This window comes from Mesocricetus auratus, unplaced genomic scaffold, assembly GCF_017639785.1.
Source record: "Mesocricetus auratus isolate SY011 unplaced genomic scaffold, BCM_Maur_2.0 Super-Scaffold_100030, whole genome shotgun sequence".
In the NCBI taxonomy this organism is placed as follows: Eukaryota; Metazoa; Chordata; class Mammalia; order Rodentia; family Cricetidae; genus Mesocricetus; species Mesocricetus auratus.
The window spans coordinates 15,827,656-15,849,451 of NW_024429211.1; the positions used below are offsets into that span (position 1 = coordinate 15,827,656).

At 40.8% G+C, this 21,796-nt stretch overlaps 1 pseudogene; it reads right to left on the bottom strand.

The window, feature by feature from the left end:
• Positions 1 to 5: 5 nt before the first annotated feature.
• On the bottom strand, positions 6 to 15,907 carry LOC121134804 (annotated as a pseudogene).
• Positions 15,908 to 21,796: the final 5,889 nt, after the last annotated feature.

A 21,796-nucleotide genomic window follows, 5' to 3' on the forward strand; every position in this document is an offset into this window, starting at 1 on the left:
CTGAGTTAATCCTGATTATGGGGATGGAAGCCCCTCTGGGGACAACATGATATTTCCTTCAATCCAAAAGGTGTCAGTGTGAAAATTCCAGTTCTGAAATGAAAAAAGCCAACATGACACTCAATCAGATATCCCACATGGCTCCTTCCTCACTCCACCGTATACCTTTCTGTCCTCTTTTCCCTTTCTTTTCTTCCTCTCTTTTTCCTCTCCTATAACCTCTCTCCTTCCTCTTTCACTTCTCTGTCCCTTCCCCCTCGTCTCCTACTGTCTCTCCTCTTCTCTGCACAATTCTTTCTCCATCACAAATGATGCAGAAGTCCTCCTTCTCTTCTGAGTGATCACTGTCATTGGTTCTGTTAGAACTTGTTTTCTTTGTCATAGTCCCAATCAACCTTTCACCTGCTCACATATGTCTTCTCTTCCTCTTCCTCTCTTTGACCTCCTTGTCATCCCTCTCCTTCTACTTATCCCATTCTGTATATGTCTCTCTCTGACTTTCTCTCTCCTGATCTCTTTCATCTACATTGATTTAAAGGAACAGGGGAACTCAACAATAGAAATGAGAAAGAAGAAGAATCAAGCAAAAAGTTAGGTCTGTTCAGGCCAAACATTGTGAGGAACAAGTGGTGGTTGTCCCAAAAAGCTGAGATCACTAGATCCCCTCGGACACATTCCAGAATACAAAAATTAGTCCAAGAAAAGAAAGATGATGTATTGCTTACCCAACACTGGTTCTGCTAAAGAATTCAGACTAGTCTGCATGTTTTTATAAGCAAGTAGAGGCCGTTGACATTGAGGGATATCAATGACCATTGATTGATGATTCTTGTTTGTTCTTGATTTATTGGTAGTGAAGTTATTCTGTGTAGTTTCTCCTCCCTTTTTCTTTTGGTGTTATGTAAAGTGGGATTACATATTACCTGTGTCTTTGTGAGTGTAGTTATCTTCCTTGGATCTAAGTTTTCCTTCTAGCACTTTCTGTAGAGCTGAATTCATGGACACATATTGTTTAAAACTGGCTTTGTCACGGAATATTTTGTTTTTGTTTTTTCCATCTATGGTAATTGAGAGCTTTGCTAGATATAGTAGTCTTGGCTGGCATTCTTGTTCCCTTAGCGTTTGTAGGACATCTGTCCAGGATCTTCTGGCTTTCATCGTTTCCATTGAGAAGTCAAGTGTAATTCGGATAGTTCTGCTTTTATATGCTACTTGGCCTTTCTCTTTAGCTGCTCTTAATATTTTCTTTTTATTCTGTAGGTTTGATGTTTTGATTATTATATGGCGAGGTGACTTCTTTTTCTGGTCCAGCCTACTTGGTGTTCTTTAAGATTCTTGTATTTTCATAGGCATATCCTTCTTTAGGTTAGGGAAGTTTTCTTCTATGATTTTGTTGAATATGTTTTCTGTACCATTGAGCTGCATTTCTTCATCTTCTTCTATACCTATTATTCTCAGATTCGGCTTCTTCATGGTATCCCATATTTCCTGGATATTTTGTGTTAGGGATTTATTGGTTTTGAGATTTTCTTTGGTTGACGACTGTATACCCTCTAATGAGTCTTCAACACCTGAGATTCTCTCTTTTATCTCTTGTATTCTATTGGTGATACTTGCATCTGTTGTTCCTGATCATTTACCCAGCTTTTCCATTTCCAGCATTCCCTCGTTCTGTGTTTTCTTTATTGTTTCTATTTCAGCTTTCAATCCTTCAACTGTTTGAGATGTTTCCTTCATTAGTTTGGTTGTTTTTTCTTGTTGCTCTTTAGATTCTTTGAGATATTTGTTTATTTCTTGAATTTGTCCCCCATTTCATGGAATTTTTTTTGTTTTTTCCTCTATTTCTTTAATGGATTTCCTCGTTTCTTCTTTGAGGGTCTCTATCATCTTCATAAAATGATTTTTAATGTCTGTTACCTATGCTTCATCTATGTAGTGTTTTTCAGGTATTGCTGGCATTGATTCCCTAGATCTGGTGGAGTCATGTTGGTCTTTTGACTGCTGAGTGAGCTCTTATTCTGTCTTCTTCCCATTTCTTCTTCCAGTAGATGCTGGTGGGGTCTTTCTGTCTACACTGGTCTCCTTTCCTGGCTGGGATCACCGGAGATTGGGGCCTGGAAGAGCTGACATCTTTCCTAGCTTGCTGGGATCACCTGAGTTTGGGGCTTGGAAGGGCTGATGTCTTTCCTATGTGGGCGGGTCATCTAGCTGGGATCTCTGGAGATTGGGGCCTGGAATCCATATATGGAATTTAAACATTGATCAGGAGAGTGCCAGCCTGCACTTCCACTGACAGAGTGTCTGAAATACAGGAAAGAACCTAAAAGGTATATATGGTACCCAAGAGAAGAGAAATGAGGCAAGATCCTTGGAACAGATGGGGAACCCGGTGAGGGGTGGGGGGAGGGGACCTGGGAAATAGAGAGGGGGAGAAGTGGAAGAGAGAGTAGGACATGGAGGAACAGGAAGGTTGACTGGGGAGTTAGGATAGGGGGAAGAGGGAATCATATGTTAGAGGACAGATTAGGCACCAGGGTGACCTCTAGTGATCTAAACGGATGACACCAATTGGCAAGCTAAGCAATAGTGTAGAGATCACCTCGAATGCCTATTCCTGATAGTGAACATGATGTTTATAACCATCCTGGAGCCTTCATCCAGTGACTGATGGAAGCAGAGACAAACACCCACAGTTAAATACTGAACAGTACCCAAGGAAGCCAGCAACAGAGAGAGAGGAGCAAAGAGCAAATTGGTAAAGAATGGGCTGGCAAAACCAGAAGAGACAGCTTATCTGAACAGGGGAAAGCTCTTGGACACCAGACCAACAGCTGGGAGGCCAGCATGTGACCGATCCAGACCCCCTGAATGTGTGAGTCAATGAGGAGGCCTGGGCTACCTATGGGGTCCTGAGCAGTGGATCATTGTTTATCCCTGGAATACTAACAGATATCATGTGTCCATAACAAAAAAAGGGTTGCTGTCTCTGCCTGGACTCTTAGGGAAGTGCCTGGAACCTACACTGAATGAAATGATAGACTCTAGATATCCCCTATGCAGAAGGAATTGGCAATAGAGTGGGAGGATGGGGGGATGGTGGGGGGTGCAGGAGGAGGGGAGGGAGAGGAAACTGGGATTGACATGTTAAACAAGCGATTTAAAATAAAAAATTTAAAAAGAGAATTCAGACTAAGAAAACATTTGGAATGATACAGGATGACACTATGCTGATGTGTCTGGTGTGGAATTTTTCAACCTCTGGTTTTTTAAGACAATTCTTGGCAGTTTTTCTTAGAAAACGAACAGTGGTATCAGGACATATTTTAAGAAGAGCTGGTGTTAATTAGAATATGATCCATAAAGGCTCACTTCTATAGCAATCAGTTAAGACCCTCTGGATATTAGTATTTAGCGTGTTCTGAGCCATACAGTATTTTGCACTTGAACCTTCCAGTCTTGAATCAGACATACTCACTATTTATATTTGGTTGATCAGACCACTGCAATTGATTCTGGCAGCATTATCTGATAAGAAAAATGAGTGTGTACATCCACACTCGACAAGGAGGCTGTATGTGTTGGATGCGTCTAAAGAGACAAAAGAATTCAAGAATTCCAAGTGAGACCCATGTCTGAAACAAAGGAGCAGGTCACGAGGTGTGTAAAAAATACCTCCCACATTATTCCCTACATAATTCCAGGAAAACACTTTATTCTAGGTGAAGATGGAAGAGGGATTAATCTGTTTTGTCCCTAAATACATAACTGCCTGACATAACCGAGATTTGAAAGATTTTGGAAGACCTTGGAAGATCCCCCTTAAAATCAGTCTTTTTCTAGATCCCATATTGAAGCTTATGAGAGGATCTCTGCCATCTTCATGAACTCAACGGCAAGGTTGCCCTGTTGCAGATGTCTCACCATCAATTCCTCAGTCCTGAATCTCTGAAGTCCCACATTCTTGAACACATGGCCATCACCCTCTCATCATCATTGGAAGTTAGCAGTTTCCACACATTAAATGACCTCGGCAACCAGCCTTGCAACTTCTTTATTTTTATCTTCTGGAGTCTGGATTTAGTCACATCATTGTTCTGCCCAAATCAGCCCAGGGATCTCTCCATTTATTCAGAAGAGCCACTGTTCTTCCTGCCCATAAATAGCATTGGACAGCACGGCTCTGAAGGATTGTGTCGACACAAACCTGACATCCCAACCAAGACTACTGACAGATACATGTTAGCAATGACATTGACCTCTCTTTTGCTTCCTCTTTATGACTCTGAATGACTCGCATCAATTTACCTCACCTCAACATTTCCCTACCTTGGCTGTTCTAGTGCATTGTTGGGGAACCGCATGAAAGGAAGGATGATGACATGATCACAAAATGTCTCTCATAGCACACCCTTGACCTATGGTATTACCTGCAGCAGCCATTGTGTCTATTTGGAGTTATTGAAATAATTAATTTCTATTCCAAGAATCAGCACAGTGGGCATGCTCAGACCAGACCACATAAATTATTGACTCCTACTCCTTTTAGAATGAGACAAGGAGCTGTCTCCATGACTCATTTATACACTTCTGTCTGCTAGCCTGGATGCTTTTACTTCACTGTCACACTCTGTATGTGATCCTTCTTTGAACTTGTTGGAAGCCTGTTTCTCCCTTTTCCAATGCCTTGGTTAGCATTCCTTGGTCATGCCTTCTCTCTTCTTCCCTTGTCTTTGCCCTGATTATCTCTCTGTGACTGTGTTGCAAATTAGTTTTATTTAATCTTACATATTTCTTATTTCATATTTTTGATATGTTTTCCCACTTTATATTACAACAAAGGTTTAATAACTACCATCATATTATGAAGTCTGTGTACTGAATGCTGTAACTAAAGCTCCAGAAAACAGCATGTTTTTAGGGGTAGAGAGGCCTTTGCAATTTTTTAAATTTTAATCTGGTATGTCTATATTTCTTACAAAGGGTATCTGGTGACAATGTGAATTTATGACGCTTTGTTTTCTCTCTGCTGAAATTCACTACAATAAGTCACTATGCTTCAATTAGTATGTGATACAAAGAGAAGACAGATTATTGTGACTTATAATTTGAGGGCTTGATATGTGATTTAAAGGCTCTATGCATCTATATAGAATGTAATGGAAGTGGGTATGTATGAAAGAGGAAGAAAGCTCACCCGATGGCAGGCAGAAAATAAAATGTGACAGGAAAAGGCCAGAAATACATATACTAACAGACACTCTTCAGAGTCTATCACTGAGAGAAGTTATGACAGGAACTAAAAACCTGGTTTAGTGATTGCTGGTTTTCCCACTTAGCCTCTAAGAGTCAATTGTTTAGGTAACTCGCTTATAAAGCTGGACCACTATACCAGGACATGGCCATGATCAAAGTAGACTGAGTCCTCCCACATCAATTAACAATTAAGACAATCCTGCAGAGATATGTCCAAAAGACAAACTAATGAAGTATTCAATTGAGATTTCTCAGGGGCTCCTATTCTGCAAAAATATGTCCATTTGATAACTAGAACATTCCACCATTTATCAACTTGCAACACAAATATTTTATTTAAATCCATACCTTTTCTATTCCTTGTGTCTGAGCTTTCATTTTAATATTGCCACATAAAATACAGTCAAAATTTGAAAGTCTCACACTCCTGAAATTTTTAAACAACTAACAATTCAAGAATTCTTTAAAAATCAAAAGCCTCTTAACTCTGAGCTCTTGCAACATAATGAACAAAAAATACGTCTTATTCCAAAATGAAAGCAGTGATGAATAGCAAAATGAACTAAAAATCTAGCAATGTAAATGCCAATCATGTAACTCCATGTTCAGGATCTGAGACTCAATCACTGTGTAGCTGTCTAGTTCCAAAATGTTTGTGCAGGCCTATTGTCCAGCTCTGTTATATACAGCAAACACAGTTTGTCATATACACTCTGCCATTTACAGAAAACACAGATTGCAACATAGGCTCAGGTTATCTCCATCCATACATGTCTTTGTCCTTAGAAACTATCCAATTTCTGATATTTAAGTAATCATAATGGAAAAGGATTTCTATTGCTGTGAAGGGACACCATGACCATGGCAGCTTGTATAAAAGAAGACATTTAATTGGATCTGACCTACAGTTCAGAAATTTAGTTTATTATCATCATGTGGTATGGCATGCAAGGAATCACCGTACTGTAGAAGGAGCTGGAAGTTCTACATCTTGACCTGTAGGCAACAGGAAGTGAACTGTGTGTCCCACGCTGGGCATAGCTTAAGCATATAGACCTCAAAGTCCACAACAAAGTGACACACTTCCTCCAGCAAAGCCACACCTATCACAACAAAGCTGACCCTCTTGATGTTGCCACTCTCTACAAGTCAGGTATTCAAACACCTAAGTTTATGAGGTCCGTACTTATTCAAACCACCAAAAGAGGGGACAGAAAGAACCATAATACTAAGAATTTTGCTGTGAAATTGTCTTTCCTAGAAATGGTTGCTTAAACAAGACCAGTATGATGGTAGTATCAATGGGTATGCTAATTCAGAACAGAGAAATTTCAGTGTTACACCCCTGGAGAAAAAATGGTAGGCAACCATGGACTTCTTGGAAGGGGAGAGGTAGATTTCTCAGGGTTAAGCCCAAAGTGGTCAACTCTTGTTTCTATTGCTGTGAAGAGACAGCATGGCAACAGAAACTCTTATAAAGAAAAAAAATTAACTGAGAATGCCTTACAGTTCAAAGGTATAGTTAATTTTCATCCTGGCAAGGAATCATGGTTCCATGTAGCCAGACATGTTGCTGGAGAAGGAGATGAGAGTTTTCCATCAGGATCATCAGAGCGCATAAAGGGAGAATAACACTGGGTCTGGCTTGAACTTCTGAAACCTCATTGCCTGGCCCCAGTTACACATTTATTCCAATAAGGTCACACCTAATCCAGCAATTGGCACTCTGAATATTCCCACTCATTATGAGCTATAGGGTCCATTTTCATTAAAACCACCACATTATATTTCCTGGCCTCCATAAACTTTTAGCCACATCATTATTCAAAGAAAGCATCCAGGAAATGTGGTTAAGGCATGGAAAACTGTTGGGAAACAGCTTACAAATTTTATACCAAAAGAGAGACTTATATGTTCCAGATTAGAAAACATAGCCTTAGGATAACCAGGAGGATCCTGAAATTATCCCCCTGCTTCTATCTCCCAGGTGCTAAATTTTAACCAAACATCAGCCTTGAGGTGAAATCCTCATGTCATTAGAAGCAATGTGAAAAGATATTTCACAAAAAGACAAACAAGGGAGTTCCAGACTACAGTCCCACTGCCAAAGAGTCTGGGAAACAGAACATTCACCCAATGACTGATGGAAGCAGAGGCAGACAGCCACAGCTAAACACTGAGCTGAACTCAAGGAACCCAATGACAGAGAGGGAGGACTGACGATCATAGGGGTCAAGCGTGGGCTTCTTAAAGCCATAGAAACAACTGATCTGACCAAGGGAGAGCTCTTGAACTCCGTACTGATGGCTGGGAATCCATCATGGCACAGATCCTGACCCTCTGAATGTAGAGGAGGCAAAGGCAATCGATGGGGCTTGGGTAGGAAACAATATTTATCCCTGGCTTACAAATCGACTTTGGATGCCCATGACCCAGTGAGAGATATTCTCTTAGCCTCAACCCTTGCGGGAGGTCCTAGCCCCTGCCCTAGATGAAATGACAGACTATGGATAACCCCCATGGAGGGCCTCACCCTCCCTGGGGAAAGGAGTGGGGATTGAGGGATGGGGGAGAGGGTATAGGTGGGATGGCATTTGAGGAGGCAAGGGAAAAGAGAGAGGGAGTTGGGATAGATATGTGAAACAACATTGTTTCCAACTTAAATTTAAAAATAAAAATACATAAAATAGAAATATAACAATAAAAAAGATCTGGCACCTAATTCTCCTCAAGGTCAGAGTCAGTGTCTCCTCATGGATCTTTGGTATTTATTTTCCAGACTCACTTGGGAAATAGTTCCTTATTAAAATAGTCCAAAAAGTTCAGTGTAGCTTTAGAGTTATTATTCCAATCAGATGGCAAAGGGGACATAATAGGCCTTGAGGGGATGCTCATATGGCATACGTGTTCAGGAATTTATCAGTCTGAAACTCTTGACACAAAATTACATGGCCTCAGATTGGTAAAATCTTGCTGCAGCTTACACTGTGTGTGTATTCCACAATGGCCAGATTCAGAAGAAGATTTTACAATTAGGAAATAGGGAACTGGTGTTCCAGATAATTTATTAAAAGTGTGAAATGTCTTTCAATATCATAGTATATAAGCATTAACCATATCACAATTTAGAGTTATGTGTTTTTGAACACATCTGATAGAAAGTCCTTGTCCACATCAGCTGAAAACACTGGATTGACCCATGAGACCACACAATGGGCGTTGTAGTATACTGCTGTGCTTAACAACATCCACTGCTCTTGCAATGAAGTAGGCAGTGCACAATTGCTTGACTCCAGAATTGCACATCTGAAGAGCTCTTGTAGCAGAGAGGTACTAAACTGACATGTGCAAATCTACAGAGGCACAGAATTAAAATAAAAACAGAGTCTAATTTTAAAAGACTACACAATGAAATTGCATAAATAAACATAATGAAATATAAATGTGTATACATGCTTTTATAAAGACACTTGAAATGTAATCAGGTCTCAATTTCCTGTTAGGATCAGTACTATGATGTAAACTTTTTACAAATGGTCATATACATTTATTATGATAGTTATAAATACAGAACTCGGGTTCTACCTCTTGGAATTAGCACACTGATCCTAGGACCTCAGTCTTCCTTGAATCTGTTTGGCTGTATCCCTGCCTCTTAACAAATTTTATGGGACAGGGTTCTGGTCTTCTCACAATGGTACTATGTTTTATCTGAATTAAACTGAATAGAAAAGTCCAGACTGATAGAAGTAAAGTGCCAGAATCTCATTGATCTGAGATTGACCTTAAGCCCTGAGGTCTGATCATGCCAGGTATATTATCACAGACAAAACGTTGGAGAAGAAATCATCTCCCTAGGCACTTGAGAAACCTGCTTTTGAATCAATACTCTGGGATGAATATGCTTAATTTACATATCTTACTTGACCCTTTCTTGTGCATCTACATCACCAACTTATGCTTAGTATCTGACAATGATGAAGAACAAATTAGCATGTCATAAATCTTGAATAAGCCAATGGAGTCCAAGCTTTGTCAGTTACTTCTTTTCACCATTTCCTAGGGATGTATCAGGATATCAGACCTACTGAGCATACACCCTGTTCCTGAGTCCACCCTAGTCCTTCTTCCCTTCTCCGCTCAACAGCCTCGAAAGTACATAGTATTAGTATATCCAGATATCAGGAAAAGGGGTAAGATTGTCAGCATCCTCAAACAAATCAAATGACAATGTGTCAAATATAAGACACTTATATCCAATTCCCACTCCTTCCTAGATAAATGGTTATAATGGATTTCTAGGAAGGTGTGCGATGATGCCAAACATCCATGAAGTTGACCAAAGGATGATTAAGCTCTTCAAATCTATATACTGCCTGGGGACATCAGCTCGATTTCTTTTTCACAGATATGTACTCAGAATATAGCTGAGTCCTGATTATGGGGATCGAAGACTCTCTGGGGGCAGCATCATATTTTGTTCAATCCAAAAGGTGTCAATGTGAAAACTCCAGGTCTGAAATTAGAAAAGACAACATGACACTCAATCAGATATCTCACATGGCTCCTTCCTCTCTCTACCCTACACGTTTTTGTCCTCTTTTCCCTTTCTTTTCTTCCTCTCTTTTTCCTCTCCTATGATCTCTCTCCTTTCTATTTCTCTTCTTTATCCCTTCAAGCAAAAAGTTAGGTCTGTTCTTGCCAAACTTTGTGAGGAACAAGTGGGAGTTGTGCTAAAACCTGAGATCACTAGATCCCCTGGGACACATTCCAGACTCCAAAAATTAGTTCAAGAAAAGCAAGATGATGTATTGCTTTCCCAACACTGGTTCTGCTAAAGAATTCAGACTAAGAAGACATTTGAAATGATACAGGATCACACTATGCTCAAGTTTCTGGTATGGAATTTTTCAACCTCTGGTTTTTGAGGACAATTCTTTACAGTTTTCCTTAGAAAACTAGCAGTGGTATCAGGACATATTTTAAGAACAGATGATGTTGTTTAGAATATGCTCCATAAAGGGTCACTTCTATAGCAATCAGTTAAGACCCTCTGGATATTAGTTTTTAACGTGTTCTGAGCCATACAGGATTTTGCACTTGTACCTTGCAGGCTTGAATCAGACATACTGTTTATATTTGGGTGAGCAGACCACTGCAATTGATTCTGGCAGCATTATCTGTTATGAAAAATGTGTGTGTATATCCACACTCGACAAGAAGGCTGTCTGGGTTGGATGCATCTAAAAAGACAAAAGAATTCAAGTATTCCATGTGAGACCCATGTCTGAACCAAAGGAGGAGTTCCCAAGGAGTGTAAAAAACTGGCTCCCACCATGATTCCTTACATAATGCCAGGAAAACACTTTATTCTAGGTGAAGATGGAAGAGGGATTGATCTATTTTGTCCCAGAATACATAACTGCCTGAAATAGCCGAGATTTGAAAGATTTTGAAAGACCTTGGAAGATCCCCCCTTAAAATCAGTCTTCCTCTAGATCCCATATTGAAGCTTATGACAGAATCTCTGCTATGTTCATGAACTCAACTGCAAGGTTGCCCTGTTTCAGACGTCTCACCATCAATTTTCAGTCCTGAATCTCTGAAGTCCACATTCTTGAACACATGGTCATTACCCTCTCATCATCGTTGGATGTTATCAGATTCCACACATTAAATGACCTCTGCAACCAGCCTTGCAACTCCTAAATTTTTATCTTCTGGAGTCTGGATTTAGTCACATCATTTTTCTGCCTTAATTAGCCCAAGGATTTCTCCATTTATTCAAAAGAACCACTGTTCTTCCTGCCCATAAGCAATAATGGACAGCACGGCTCTGAAGGGATGGCTTGACACAAACCTGACATCCCAACCAAGACTACTGACAGATACATGTTAACAATGACATAGACCCCTCCTTTGCTTCCTCTTTATACAAAACCTCAGGTGGGACTCCTCTTCCTCTGAATCCCACAGTGCCCTCTATCTACATCCTGTAGAGCAACTTGCATTCTGCTTTGTGTGTTTTGGTGCTACTTTTGTTTTACCTCCTATTTGTGTCCATTCACAAAGGGCCAGATTTCCTTACTGCCATGGTATATTATTGTAAGGGAAATAAGTGAATTTTTATGCTACTGAAGCATGAAGACACAGAAGACTGCCCACACATCTGCACTGCCCAAGCTGTGAGTATAAATACCTGTGATCTCACAAAACCTAGAAATAACTGGGAGTGGTTTACACCTGTCTCATTCCAATAAGAGCTGCCTGACCTGTTAGTTTGAGACCTTGAAGAGGAGAGAATCCTTCAGAAGGACTCTGTATGAAAGAAATGTGTTTTTTGAAGATCACCACAATTCTGCACAGACTGTACAAATACTTGTAACCCTTGTGTGAAGGAGAATTTTGGGTATGTACATAACAAGTGCTCCTTCATAAAGACAAAATGCAATCATGAGAATGAACTCTCTTGACTTAGTTAAAATACTTCCATATAGCTTTTAGGTACATGGAGTCTACAGCACTTTCCCATACATCCTAGGGAAGCTAGCATTCTCCATACACTTATAAGGAATTGGAACATTGAAGAACTACAATGAGTAAGAGCTGAACTAGTAAAGCTGAAATGCACCAGGAGATGTGCCTTTGACTCATCACTGGAACAATAGTGACTTAATGTGCTCAGAGACAGGTGATCTGGAATGGGTTGACTCTGTGTAGAGACAGATCGGGGCAGTGCACTCAGATGAGAAGTTCGCCACCAGTGAGGTCAGTTTGCTTACATGAATCCAACCTAAGGTGAGAAGGCCCAGTTCTTCTTGCACAAACAAGATGCCCTCTTCGTTCTGGGCATAACAGTAATCAGGACCTCCTTTCTGCACAGGAATAATGACATGGGAGACATGGTATTCATCCTTTACCTGCCAAAAGAAAATAAATTGTTACCAGTCCCTAACCTTGTCAATCCCAAGATCTCATAACATAAGTAAGTGAAGCCCTCACCCCTGTGAATGACTCTCATCAATTTCCCTCACCTCAGTGTTTCCCCATCTTGACTGTTCCAGTGCATTGTTGGGGAAACATAAGAAAGGAAGGAAGATGACATGACCACAAGATCTCTCTCATAGCACACTCTTTACCTATTGTAGTCCCTGCAGCAGCCATTGGGTCTACACGGAGGTCTTGAAGTATTATTTTATATTCCAAGTATCAGCACAGTGTGGGTGCTCAGACCAGGCCACATAAATTATTGACTCCTCTTCCTTTTAGAATGAGACAAGGAGCTGTCTCCATGACTCATTTACATATTTCAGTCTGCCAGCCTGGATTCTTTTACTTCACTGTCTCACTCTGTGTGTGATCCTGGTTTGAAATTGTTGAAAGCCTCCAGTCTTGGTTTGCCAATGATTGGGATTACAGGTATTAACCATGACAAGAATGAAAATATCTAATATGAGATTGAACAGGGACTCTGAAAAACAACATAATACAGCCAACAAATTCAAGGTAGCTCAGGCCTTTTCACCAAAAGTTCCTTCTGTGGAGTGACATGTATGGACACAGCCCCAGGATATGTTTTCTGGGGGACCTGGCCAGCCAAAGGGAAGAAACAGGCTCAACTCAAGAAGAAATTTTAAGGTATTTACCAGGGTGTCACATAGCATACCACATGTTTCTATGCCTTTCTTGGTGTTCTTCCGTGAAGAACAGAGGAACTGTTCACAAAGTTCCTTTGGAAGGACCACAGTGTGAAGGCCTTTGGGGTTCTGTTCTGAAATGGAAAAGAGAGAGAAATCTGAGGTTACAGGTTCTGGTGTGCCTGAGTAGAGCTCAGAATCGTACTGTTGTGAAAAAAACACAAAATCAATGGGAATCTCTCCTGAAATCTCCTCCCCCTACAGGAACCACAAAGCAAGTAGGGAGTTTCTTCTTCAATATTTGGCCACAACAGAGTGGTAGCTGTGAGCAAGGACTTCACTGTTTGCTTGAGTGGATGAAACTACATGTTTCTGGGTGTGACTGTGAATTGGTTGTACAGAAATTTCTATATGGACTCACAAACTCAGTGTGTCAACACAGATGAGTAACAGGAATCCCTTTGGGAGCTCAACAGGACAGACAGACAAAGAAAATGTAAAATTCCGATGTGTCACTCCTGGACAAGACATGTCTTCTTTGTTCATTGTTCAGATCTGCAGATCTGGTGACCTCTGGACTCTCACATCTGGAGGTTCATTTCTCTGGTTCCTCATGGGTCTGGAGACTGATTCTCAAAAGCGATGCTCCCATGGACTGAGACTTTTAGACATAGAATATGCTTACCTAGTACTATTCCCAAGGGTCAACCTTCAAGAAAGCCTGTTGTGGGAATACTAATTCATGTTGTCCATTTCACCAAAAGCTGTGAGGTCATAGGAACCACACCAAAGGTAGGCAGAGTGCAGTCTCCATGTCATCCCAGGAAGAGAAGACATGATTCAGGCATTCTCCAGTAAGATAGGAGCATGTAAATATACATAGATTAGTAGTTATTTGTTAATAATTTAGACAGAGCATGCCAATAAGTAGGCCTAGGCATAGGCCCACAGAATTATAATCAACATAAATCTTTGTGTGTTCATTTGTGGAAAGGTTGGTATGGGACCAGACTGGGTGGAAAACATCAATAAAAATCAAACATTAAGAAGTGTAGCAACCTTGTATGTAATTTAAATTTAATTTTAAAAATAAAATAATGAATAAAAGAAGTTGCAGTTACATGGAAACATATACAGATTCTTTCTCAAGGTCACACCACCATAGACATTCCCCAATAAGGCATGTTGTATGGATGGAGGAGACCCTTGTGACCCTGGAACTGCATGACTATCTGTAGGTTACAGGTCTGCGAACCTACAATGATGGCCTCACCATTTTGGGGAGTGGTTTCAGGCATATGGAAGAGGAAAGTGAGGAGATATAGGCATGGGTTTCTTTCATGCTTTTTTTCCCAAAGGTCAGTGAATCCAGTAGGAATAACAGGGAACTGCTTCAGTGGTTCTTGGCATTTTTCTTGATAATTGTTCCCCAATAGACACTCACTTATCATTTAATTGGGTCTAGTGATATAATTGCAATACTTGACTTCAGTCATACAGTTGCTCATGCAACCTAGAAATGTTGCATCATTAGATTCCAGCTGTGATTGAAGATGGTGAACCAATCCCGGCAAAGTTCCAGGGACAGGTGTCTCGACTTAGCTGGGACCACTAACACTTTCCTGATTATTTCTACAGTACCATACTAGCATGAGAGCTTACTCCTGCTCCTGTGTTAGATTATCCAGGTGTGTGTGTTGTTGAGTGCACAGACTCAAGCCCGGCTAAGACTGACGCTCTCACCTGCATCTGCAAATGTGTGCATTGATGAATGCACAGACTCACATCTGGGAAATGCTGACTCTCACCTAGGCCCAATTTAGAAGAGCTTTGCAATTTGACTTAAGGTCTCATTCAAGGAAAGATTTAGACTCATGCCAGACAAGCCATGTATCAACCAATACTTTAGAAACGTGTAAAAAGACAGCCCACAGAATGCACACTTGGAATTTCAGAAATTCCTTGAAAAATATGCCAGGACCTCATATCAGGCATATTCAGGCTATAAAGCCAGATGATACAAATAAAAATAAAAAGTAAGTATAAATTAATGAGCTAAGACATTTGATAAAAAATTTGTGGATTTCACTTTTGAAATCCTTCATGTATGAACCATGAGTGTGTTTTGGCTCGTGTATTTTTCAGAATGTGCATGTTCATTTGTGAGCATGGATACACAGTTGCTTCAGCACATCTGCATACATGAAGAGACTGCCAGGAGTGTTGGGCTTCCCTGGGCCTACGCTTCCAATAGGATCCTCTGTGTTCCATGTCTACACAGTACCGATGCTGTGAGAATCCAGGTCTTCTCCTGTCTCCATGTCTCATGTCACCCAAAGAGAACTTTGAATAGAGATGTTGTCAACCATACCCAGTTGTCAGGCACTTTCAGTAGAATCCATCCCAGTTTCTAACACTGTCACTCCTAGCACAGTCACAGTGTCATTATCTCCCTGACCTACTTGAGGATTTCCTACGAAGGTCTCACTAATGCAGAAAACAATCTCCTACAACCAAAATTCTCTTTCCTTTTCATCTCTCCCTTATGTCATAAGATTAACTGAGAGACCAACATTTAGTAAGTGACAATGCACAGCACATTCCTTACAATGGGAGATGATTCAGTAGTTTCTAAACATGCTTCCACTAATCTCTACAGACCACATGAAACCAACAAGTTTTGAAGAAAGTGATGTGACTTAAAAGAAGTTAAAGCCTATTATTGCAAGATAGTCAGGGTGACAGGAAGAAGAGTGACAACACTAATCACATTAGGTTCTGTTACCACAGCAATGTAGATCCAGGGAAGTGAAAGACTGAGGACAAGTAAAAGGGGATGAATCTTCTCTGTGCTGCTCAGTGCTCTGGACTTTATACACCTGGTCACTAGCACCTCCTTCCTTTCCTGATGAGCTGCAGTCTCAAGTGTGTGTGGCTGACCAGATGCAATGGAGTCCACTTCACATGAGTCTTCCTAAATCCTGAACCTGTGTGGACTTACCTGGGCTTTCTATCATCTTAATCTCTCTACCCTGCTTGTCTGATTATGTGTTTTGGGTGACCTCTTCATAGGCTTCCTGTGGAGTGCTTTCTGCCAAAGACTCTTCAGCACTTTTTGATGCTGATGACAGGCTGGAACCGAGCTCTCCACTATCTTTCTCAACTCCATCCACAAGTCTCTCCACCAGAGAGCTCCATTTGGCAAACTCTGTGGAGTTTTTATTGTATACTTTACGTCTTGCCAAAAGGCCTCATTTTCTGCCACTTCATCTTCTCATCTTTTCTATAGAAAAAGAAATGGGATCATTCTCACACTTCAAATCTCAGAAGCAAAAGTATTGCCAACAAAGAGAAAAACAAATTATAGATGTAATCACTTCTGTCAGCTCATCATAGTATCCACACTTCTCCTTTATAACCCTGGTACTAAGTAAAAAAACAACACCGCATTATGCAGTTGCTGTATAGCTGTCCTAAGTAACAATTATGTCTCAATATCTGAGTACCCTAGTGCACTGTGTGTGTATGTGTGTGTGTGTGTGTGTGTGTGTGTGTGTGTGTGTGTGTGTAGTGTGTTGGCTTCTATGGATACAGGTGCATGTGTGCTCAAGTGAGTGTGGAGCATGTCTATTGAACACAGAACCAGCACAATACAGTACCAGGTCACAGGCTGACTAGATGACACACAAACATCCTGTCTTCATGCTCACACACTGCCCTTATCTGCCAGGTAACCTTCATACTCCTTATTGTATTTCCTCAGGAGTTTGCTTTTCAGAGTCTCAGAAATATCAAAGACTCTATTTATCATCTGCAACACAAACACCCCCCAAAATTAGAACAGTCCTAAAGTCAGAAAAGAGGGAGAGTAAACAAGTGGGGAGGGGCACCAGTATCTCATGCTTGACTTGAATCCCCTTACCTGCAATCCCTTTCCTCTGTACTGTGATGCTGATGCAGCATCAGCTTACCACCAACCTGATAATCTCCCTGTTGCTCTAGAGATTTTAGGTCTGTCATATAGATAATGAAGAACTACCTTGGTGATTTTGGATCGTGTACCCTTGGAAAGACAGTTGAGGTATTCATGGCCTTTTCTGAGTTTCTCCACAAAGAGTATAAAGGAATAAAGCTGAGTGACTATGGTGTGTAGAAAAGTTCCAAATGTCTAAATGAGGCCCTGAAGAAATCTGAACTCTCTGCGAATAGTTTCAGAAGTTCCTGGTCTAAGACGAGGTTCATCCTGAAGTCCCACATCCCTTTCCCTCCCAGTGTCTGGAGAGAGAATGGTCCTCACTCTTCCATCAGCTGGTACATTCAGGAAGCATGAGCAATCAAGAAGTACATGAAAGCAGACATGGTGCTTGCTTCTCATCCCAGTACTCAGGAGAAAGCAGATAGGGTCATTGAACTCACAGAACTGTGAGGAAACAGACCGTCCTCCTGAACTTCATAGAGGATACAGACAGTGTTCTCATTCTTCTCCCAATAACTATATCAATGTTTGCTCCTATAGCAGCATAGTTTAGTGTTCCCCAGCAGGGCAAACCTCAACTCTGAGAGCAATAGATAGTAAAGGAGATACGGGGTGTACATAGAGCTGTGGGGAGCTGTGCAGTGGAGCATAGTAAAATACTGCACACAGAAAGTATAAACTGTTGTATCTAAGTTCATGTCTAAATCTGAGCTTTCTTTTCCTCTGTAGAAAAAGACTGATGTGCCTACTCAGCACACACAGTCTTCCAAAGACCAATGACGTCATGCTCACACATTATTCCCCAGTGCTTGGGCACCATAGAGTCTCCTGCAAATGTGTGCTTTGGTTCTCTTTCATCAAACTCAGGGCTAAGCATGAGTGGTGAGACCTTTACCATCATTCCTTCCTCAAGCATATAACCTTCTTGTCACTGAGGATGTAAGTGTCATTTCAGGTAACAGCTCTGCCACCTTGTATTTATTCTGCCTACCCAAGTACAATGAACAGCACAGGGACTCTGCTGAGCCACTTGGATCCCAGGTAGTCCACAAACCTCTGGTGACTGTGTAGCAACAGGAAAGGCTAACCTGCTTCTTATCCAAATCTATAGGGTACAGGATTAAAAGAAGAGGATTCTGGGCTCTGCAACACACAGCAATAAGCCTGTGGCTGGAAGCCTTGGTGGAGATAGAGCAGTCAACACAATCACCTATGTAGACACATACTGTTTACCTGACAACTCTTTCATCTAAAATCTGGGCCATGTGGGCACACACTTATGAACTACTCTTGAAATCCCTTGTTTGTGATACCACCATCTTTGGTCCTCATGTTTTTGAATAGTAAGGAAAAGCATGTGTGTGAGTTGCCAGAAATCTGACTAACAGATGTCTTTGTCAAGTTCCATGAGATTAGCACAGGTTAGAAGCATGAAGAGAAGGACAGGATTAGAGATGGGTCAGAAACAGGGAAGGAGATGGAAATGGCAAGCACTCTCGTTAAAAATTTGTTGTACTCCAGGTCTTTTCTTTGTAGGTCAGCTGCCACCTTTATGAGGTCATCTTTCATTTCTATGTATGTTTTCCAAGGAACTTTCTTGCTGACCTCAATAGTCCTCCCCACACGAATTAAAATTTGGAAACGTTCTTGGGGTGGAAGAGTAACATCTCTGTACATTCTGATGGTGTCCCTTTTCTAAGACAAAAAAGAGAAGATGGGAAACATCAGAACCTATCCCCTGCTATCCTGCTAAACAGTTATTCTAGCTATAAATAACAGAAACACTTATCGTGTGTGTGTGCTTGTGTAAGTGTGTGTGTGTGTGCGCACGCGCGCCTATGTGTGAGAGATAGAGTGGGAAAGAGAGAGAGCAAGCAAATGTTTTCACTAAAGAAATTAGAGTAAATAAAAAACACATGTAGTAATTCAGCTCAGTAAATTTAGTGAACAAGTCATACGCAGACTAGGATCCCACTATGGTTGCAAAGAGTTGAACATGATCAAATGGGTAGCATTTATCTTAAGGAACAGATCTTATGAACAGCATGTCTATTGAGACTACCTCTAAGGAAATCTACTATGAGTGGTTGTGCACAAATCAGAGGGTTATGCATAAACATAAACATAGCAATTTCCATGCAGACTTCTTCTGATATCACCAAGGAAAATAGGGAGCACGCCATCTTGGAGGAAACTCATGCCTTCCAAATTTCAATCCCAACTACAAACAAAAGGATTTGTGATTTTTGTGCACTCAATAATTTAATAGTATCCATGATACTCATGTCTTGGATAGCATTTGAGTGACAACAATCAAGGAAATCTCAGTGCCTGCTAGATAAGGAGTCTGGGAACAGAGGCTGAGAAGCTACAGGAGGAAATAAACCCCCACTGAGTACAGCTTTGCACAAGCCTGTCTTGAAAGTTTTCTAGATAGACAGTGTGTTTGAGAGCAGAAGTGCAATGAATTCTAAAGACAAATTGCTCATAGTATTCACCTGTTTGCTGTGATTCCACTGCTAAGGAAAAGAAAAAGTGAGACATGATCACTAGGGAAAATAAAATGGAGATTCACAGTGCAGTGAAAAGTGCTGGACCGCTCTGTTGGTGTGTGAGCCAAGGTTCAAAATTTTTGCCTATCATCAGATATATAATTAGTTAAGGAAACAAATCCTTTGCTTCTCCAAAAATTAATGGTAATTTATGCAATACTAAAGTAGTGACCACTATGGCCATGCCATTTAGGCTTTTAATTCTGCAATTCAGTAGATGAGGCAGAAGTCAGAACCTGACTACAATTTCAACTGAAAAAAACAGGGATTGAATAAAAAAATTCCAACAATGTACAATGTAGATCAACTCAAGATGGCAGTGGCTACTGGCATCTAGAAAACCATGGAGCAGCTCCAAGTAGCCCGAGATACCCATAGAAGCACAGAGGCGAGAGGAGACATCAACAGATGAATCTGAAAAAGCAAAAAGCATCTCAGAAACAACTAAAACACCTCAAGTCTTAGGGCAACACACTTTTCAAAAATAGTGTCATTACATTGAAATAAAAGATGTTTTTTTGTTTTTTTGGGGGGTTTAAGAGACAGGGTTTCTCTGTATTGTTTTGGAGGCTGTTGGTCCAGCCTGGCCTCGAAATCACAGAGATCTGCCTGCCAATGCCTTCCTAGTGCTGGAATTAAGGTTTGCAACACCAATGCCTGGAGAAATAAAGGATGTTTTAAAGAACAAAGCAGAGCTCCATGCACAGCCAGAGAGAAGTGAAACTTGTGATACAGAAGCTCCCACTAACAGACATGAAAAATTGTTCTTTATGAACTGGGACTCTTCAAAAGAACTCTAGAAACTGTCCTGTATCTGAGTGCCATGCTCGTATCCATAGACCAGGCTCCCACCTAAAACCATGTGGAAGTCACTGATATGTGCTGTCCCTGGCTGGTATGAACTAGGAAAGTCCCTATTCAATAGTGCTTATGACAGCAGACTCATCATTGAGAAAGAGAGACTTATCACAGATGACTTTCCCATCCTCCAAATAAATAAAAGAAAGAGTCAAGACCACGAGACGCTGAAAAGAGTCCATAAATTGTGATACAGATGTTGAAGTGTTGTTCTAAACCCATGATTACTCTGGCAGGAGGGGGTTGTTGTGTGTATGGAGGGACTCCGTTACCCTTAAGGACTTTGACCATGCTCCAGGGAGTATATGGACAACAAAAATTAGACTTGCTATGGTCTTTCTCTTTTCTTTTCATTTCTTTTCTTCTCTTTTGGATGGCCAGAGGTGTGCCATGGTAGACTTGGGAGGATTATGGAACTAGTTTGGTTAGATGCATTGAATAATTTCCCCAAATAATGGACAAAAATATTATGATGGAAAAAATTTACAAAGAATTTTAACATGAAGAAATATTCCTTTAAATTTGGACAGGGCTTTACTTTATAGGATATGTTCTCTGGTAATTCATTATGTAACAGAGTGTGTCAGTCATGAACTGGTGGTGATTAAGATCCATCAGCTCCCAAGTGCTCATGGAACACACTTGACCAGACAGTTCTGAAACTGACACAACCTTGAGTTAGTTGGTTTTGAAGATCACAGTAGGGAAGACAGATTTCTCCTGTGCCTCATACATGAAACACAGTCCCAGTCTCTCCCATGAATGCTCAGGCCTAACTGTCAACCCCCAGGTCCAGAAAGGTTGCTCAATGTTCCCAGTCCTGGACACGATTGTCTATTCAGGCAAGTCAGCCAAGGCAATCCTGGAGGCAATCATGGAGGAGTGGACACCCCCATGGAGGGCCTCACCCTCCCTCGGGAAATGAGGGATATTGGGGGGGCTGGGGGAGGGCACGGTAGGAGAGGGGGGAAACATAGAGGGATCTGGAACTGACTTGTGAAGCAACCTTGTTTCTAATTTAAATTTAAATTTAAAAATAAATAAAAAAATCAGTGGCCCCTTTATATACAGATGATGAAGTGGCTGAGAAAGAAATTAGAGAAACCTCACCCTTTATAGTAGCCATAAACAGCATTAAATATCTGGGTATAATGTTAACCAAGAAAGTAAAAGTCCTGTATATCAAGAACTTCGAGTCTTTAAAGAAAGATATCAAAGAGAATACCAGAAAATGGAAAGATCTCCCATGCCCTTAAATTGGTAGGCTCAACATGATAAAAATGGCAATCTTGCCAAAATCCATCTACAGATTCAATGCAATCCCTATCAAAATACTGGCACAATTCTTCACAGAACTTGAAAGAAAAATAATCAACTTTATATGGAAAAACAAAAGGCCCAGGACAGCCATAACAACCCTATACAATAAAGGAACTTCAGGAGGCATCACCATACCTGACTTCAAGCTCTATTATAGAGCTATAGCCCTATTGGCACAAAAATAGACAGGTAGAACAATG